This window comes from Ornithodoros turicata, unplaced genomic scaffold, assembly GCF_037126465.1.
Source record: "Ornithodoros turicata isolate Travis unplaced genomic scaffold, ASM3712646v1 Chromosome23, whole genome shotgun sequence".
Lineage (NCBI taxonomy): Eukaryota > Metazoa > Arthropoda > Arachnida > Ixodida > Argasidae > Ornithodoros > Ornithodoros turicata.
The window spans coordinates 3,599,174-3,604,975 of NW_026999342.1; the positions used below are offsets into that span (position 1 = coordinate 3,599,174).

Sequence of the window (5,802 nt, forward strand, 5' to 3'; positions counted from 1 at the left end):
GTGAGAAGGTATTACACCTTCAAAAGTATTATAATACATGTAATACTTCCATGTTGTGTATTATAATACAGTTACAAATACATTTCAAAAATGAGTATTATAATACATAATACAAATACTCAAAAGTATTATAGTAATAGTATTATAATACAAAGTATTACTATTACTGCCCACCCCTGCCGATTACAATATTGCAGGTCGGGGATTACTTAACAAAATCTCCGTCGAAAAGCCTCGAGGTCTTCCAACACGCAACGGCGATGAGAGATCCGGAAAGAAACCGAGAATCCCCTGCGATCTCAGTCAATACATTTTCACCACAGCTTCGTATCTCAAAATTTCTTGTAAACACCTGACTTCTATGTAGATGCTATTAGCACCGTACTTTTTCAAGAACCGCTAAAACATCATTTATGTTATAGACAATGCGTACTGTAGTTTACTACAATAAGCTTTGCCACATCGCGTGCAACAACCGGTGGTAAACGCTAGGCCGACGCTTCACCATGACAACCTCAACGTGTACATTCTGCTCTATGCTGTTGCATCGCTTTGATACCGTTCCGTTCACGCTCAGCTCTTATCAGTTGGCGCTCCATTGGCCCGATTCAGTTGGTAAAAGTTGTTCCATGCGCCATAGCCGTCTGCCAAGGTACAGATATCCGTACCAAGAAACGATCTCTTTGGCCAAGCACTTGCCAAAGCTTAGACCAATCTCGCCTGAGGGAGATGGCGAAATTGTGTAGCACGAGATGCCACGAGGCAATTCTGAGGCCACGAGACAATTGAGCATGAATATGAGCGATGCCACAAGACTGCTTCGGCCTGTCACTTGGCAGGCTGACCAATGCTTGGCAAGTCATTGGCTAGGGTACAGATCCTTACGAAGAAACAAGCTTGTTGGCCGACGATGTACCAACCAAGGCAAGCCTAACTATTGCCAAGCTTGGGCTGCAAAGCGGTGGAGGGCATTATTCGTTTCATGCCTTTCTCCTGTTGGGCATTGGGAACAGATGAGGGGATAATGATGGGGGGAGCAGAGAACCGTCACCAGACCGATGGAGCGCAAGTACTCCGTAGGAAGACGAAGACGAGGAGGAGGAGGAGTGTCGTTGGGAGGAACCTGAGAGGTCTGCCTGCCTGATTAGGCGGCATGTTTCTCGGGAAGGGAAAGGTGGTGGAGAGGAGGAGAGGAAAGGGTGAAAGGGGAAGGGTGAAGGATAGCTGCGTCCATGGGCCGACTTCAGGGGAACTGTGCCTCCATACGCCTATTACACATCTGAGGGAAACCCAGGAAAAACCCCAGACGGCACAGCCGGCCCGCGGATTCGAACCGCGGACCTCCCAGTCTCCAAGCGCACGCGTTACCGCTGCGCCACCGGAGCTGGTGAAGACGAAGACAGTTGCTAGGATCTCGGCATTTTGTTATTCCACGTTGTCCCTACGGAAGCATCCTACATTTTATTATCCGAATATACAGGGTGTTTCACCTAAAGTGATAAAAAATTCCAACTGGGTACGTACTCGCCGGAAGATTGTCGGACTTTCGGCAATTACCTTCTGTAAACTTTTGCCACCCTTGAGGAAGGCTTTGGACAATTTTTAGTTGCGGGAAATAATTTTTTTTCAACTGAACTTTGAAAATTGCCAAGCGAACCTCACTTTTTTTACAGAAATATGAAGTCCTCCACGGATACCACATACCCAACCAAAACTATGCGCAGTATCGCAACAAAAATAGTCTTTAAAAATTTGTAAAAATTCGGCTTTAACCCCGCCTGCTTGATTGTGGCAAAGAAAAGCGCACGGTATTTGCGAGGAGGAGGAAGTGTTCCCGCCTCTTGTTTTACCTCTCTTTGCGCCGCGTTGACCTTGATGCTGGTGACAACCGACTTATCACAAAGAAAACAAAACAACCGTCTTATCACAAAGAAGCCAAGACAAATGAAGGCGGGGACACTTTCTCGTCTAGACGCAGATTTCGCGGGCACTTCTCTGCGAAAATCAAGTAGGCGGGGCTAAAGCGTAATTTTTATTTTTTTTTTACTATTTCTGTTTCAATACTGTGCATAGTTTTGGTTGGATGTGTGGTTATCCGTGGAGGACTTCATATTTCTGTAAAAAAAAGTGAGGTTCGCTTGGCAATTTTCAAAGTTCAACTGAAAAAAATAAATTTCGCGCAATTAAAAATTGTCCAAAGCCTTCCTCAATGATGGCAAAAGTTTCCAGAAGGTAAATGCCGAAAGTCCGACAATCCTCCGGCGAGTACAACGCCAGTTATAATTTTTTATCACCTTAGGTGAAACACCCTGTGTGTAAGTGACTTTATCTTGTGAGGTAAGACCCTCATAAACTCGCTCCCATGTGATATTTTTTTCTGTAACCCTTCCCATTCTACGCAAAGATGTTGCATCTAAAGTTTTCCAATTGTGAAGTTTACCCGTTTTGCTTTTGCCAATTTTTCTTTTCCTGATATCCTGCAGTTTTTCTTATCAGTAGCATATAATTTCTGCGATATTCTCTACTCATCTTTTGCGATCTTTTAGTCATATAGACTCACATATCTGTCATGCGCAATATGTTATTCAACACGTGCCTGTAATTTCAGATATGAGCCATCTATCTACCAACACTATTGCATGTAGTTGTACTGTATTTTGCCTGTATCGTAGTTTATACAGAGGAATTATATGACACATCTCCGTTACCGAAACGAATATTTATTGTACTTTAGACTTGGAAGTAGAAAGCATTCAAACGGAAACCAAGCGCCAAAGCTGAAGCAACAATACTTGGTTTAAAGGGCACAACGGGACGTGCATGTCCTGCAGACCTCCCAGCAGCGGTCGCACCACATTGACGTGTAGGGGTCGAACTTCTTTACATTTTTGCAGTAATCGATACAGCTTCGACACCTGACGGAGCACTCGTGGCACCAACGCTCGCCCTCGTACGGACTGCGTGCTGCGTACTCGGGCACGGCCTGGACTTGTAGTTCACCTGCCACAGGGTAAGGAAAGCGGGGAGATTATTTGATTAACACGAAATTTTATCGAGACACGATGCCAAACCTCCCCCTACCCTAGAAGGGAAAACGCACAGGAATGACTTGGAAAACTTGCGTGAACTATCAGAATCGTGATCCGTAAAAACCTGTGCTTAAAAAAAAAAAAACGAGCGTGTTCGCGCCGCAAGTAACCGTGACGAGCGTCTCAGATTGTTCATGCCGTATTGAAGACACTGTGGCTTAAGTGTCTTTTCTTTTTTTGTTAGTGTTGTAATACAGTTATTATTTTATCCCCGCGGAATATGTTTAGTCAATATTCTTTTAAGCAATAGCTCTATATAGACCCCCATCAACGTACGGCCTATGGAGCTATGGAGCTCACTATTTTATCCTCCGTGCCATCTATGTATTTTTGCTCTTTATATGTCGGAGTTTCGGCGATTACTCTTTTGCGTTGTCACCTACCCTATCTATAGCAGACGTCGGGCACGGGCCGGGTGCGGGCCGTAGCTGTCGGGCCTGGGCCGGGCACAGGCCTGAAAATTAGGCCCGTGCAGTGCTCTAGCCCCTAACCGCGGTTATGGGAAACCCAGATTGGCAAACTCGGTTTCGAGGGGTAACCGAGGAAATGGAAGGAGGCCTTAACTGCGGTTAGCGCTGCCCGTATGACATTTCGCGCAAATAATCATGTGCGTACCGTGTATTTAATGACTGTTAAGCTTTTTAATTACCATTATGCCCTTTCCTTTTCATGATATACAGCGTAATGAACATATACTTGGCGCTTGCGTCACAGTCACTTGATCACGGCTAACATGTCGCAAACTTCCGTGTGACAACAACAAACCGTGGGTTCTAGATATCCACGGTTCGGTCGGGTAACGGCGGTTAAGATTGCCGTGTGACAAGGGTAAAAGAATATTTTTCCTCTGTATTTCAAACGTATCCTTACATAGTTTAGTGGAACATTCTCTAACCTGGGGTTTTGTTTATTTTCAGTAATCTGTCTTTTGCGCACGTCTTACAGAGGCCACACTTGGTCTTCGATGTGGCTGTGGCAGCTTACAGACGGCGACCGCAACAACCGACGCACGTCACAAGCACACGCAGTATGTGGTGGACTATAGAGACAATCATGCACAATGGATTTACAATATTTCCCTTGTTCCTACCCTAGAACAGTTCTCCTGGCATCGTCCTTGGCCGCTGCAAAGGGATTATAACCTTTTCAGAAAACCCCGTAATCCCCGGTATTCCATCGCTGCAGCGCAGGGCTCATTACACAAATACCGCCTTCGATATATCAAACATCTCGGAGTGTCGCGGCCCACATTCCATAGAAGAAACTGTGATTTCTTGCAAATATAGTCTTGGGACGGTTTTAAGTGTAGTGCAAAGAAGGGCTGGATCACTGGTATCAGTTGTCCTCTAGTGAATATCTAATCAACTATAACGTGTAAGCGTAAAAATCACACAAAGTATTTCGGAGTCGAACTCTACTTCGATCCTTATATGTTTCCCCTAGTATGTGTTTCCTACCTATGGCAGCTCTAGTAACGAACGTCAGATTCTTTTGACACAATATGTTGTACCCTTTAGCGTGTCATATACAAATCTGTCACTTATACTTGTTTGCATATATGTTGTTGTTATTTACTTCGCGCTATATGAGCAATGCATTGTTTCCTAGCTGTATAAATATACGCTCGTTCTTGCCAAGAGGGAAAAATATTAACAGCGCCAAATATCTTACCAAGTACGCATCGTTTGGTGCCACAGACGGTGTCACAGCAGTCGAGGCCACGGCGATCGCACATAGACTGTGTGCAGTTGTACAGGGCCTTGTCGCAGCCACCAAAGTCAACGGGATACCTGGGGCAGACGGCAGATGCCGTAACCACCAGAGTCAGGACGGCAACCAAGGTTGGTGTAAAGGAATACATCTTCGACGCAAGTACAGGCCCGGACAGTCACAGAATGCGTTGGCATGTAGTGTTTCTGGCACTAGATCTCGCATCCGAAGGGCGGAAGGGGTGGAGGTCTGCTCTATCGCTCTGCCCTAATGATTTCCGTCGACAGGAAGCCCTAACGGTGAACACTTTCGACCGGTCGAAGCACAATAACTGCAGAGAACGGCTGGCAGTTCCTGTTGATATAGCTAAGAATACAACCATTAGTCTTACATTTCGAGTTACTTGGCAAAAGCGAAATAATTAAAAGCATTAAAGGTCAGCTACGCCGGTACCCTTAATAATCGAAACGGTTGTGCTATTCTGAAAGCCCACATCCAACATTCCCAAAATGCAACTTCATACTCCCAGTTCGGTACAGTACTATGTCAAGAAAAGAAAACATAATCCATTCCGAAACACACATGGGCGCAGCCAAGTTTTATGACGTAAATGCACCCGAACGGGCACTGTTAGTGTACGCGCCTTCGTGCTTGTCAATGGTTTCCAGTTACGGCTTTTTGGTGGCTTCACGTACCTGTACTTCAAGATGGCGGACAGCCGAGTTCTACTGTTTCCGCGATGAGAAAACAGTGCAGAAGCTGTGAACTCATTCGTGAACCAAGCTCTGTCCGATATTGTGACTTGAATACGTCGTTTGTTTTTTTGTGAGCTCGAACGATTTGTATCGACTCGCCTCTGCGTTAGCCCCTTTACAGCCCTTGCCCAGTGTACGGACAACTAACTGACGTTTCGACATTCGTTTTAGCAACAAAATGCAGATACCGTTTTATTTTTGCAAGAAGAAAGCGTGCTGTGCATATAAGAAACCGCGTAATGCTACGG

The 5,802-nt window shown here is 45.3% G+C and overlaps 1 long non-coding RNA gene across 1 annotated transcript; it reads right to left on the reverse strand.

Moving 5' to 3' along the window:
• Nucleotides 1-2,700: 2,700 nt before the first annotated feature.
• Nucleotides 2,701-5,104, reverse strand: LOC135373295 (uncharacterized). The gene is made up of 2 exons (XR_010416407.1): nt 4,761-5,104; nt 2,701-3,000 (listed from the first exon to the last, which is right to left on the reverse strand). It is a non-coding gene; the product is annotated as an uncharacterized LOC135373295 (long non-coding RNA).
• Nucleotides 5,105-5,802: the final 698 nt, after the last annotated feature.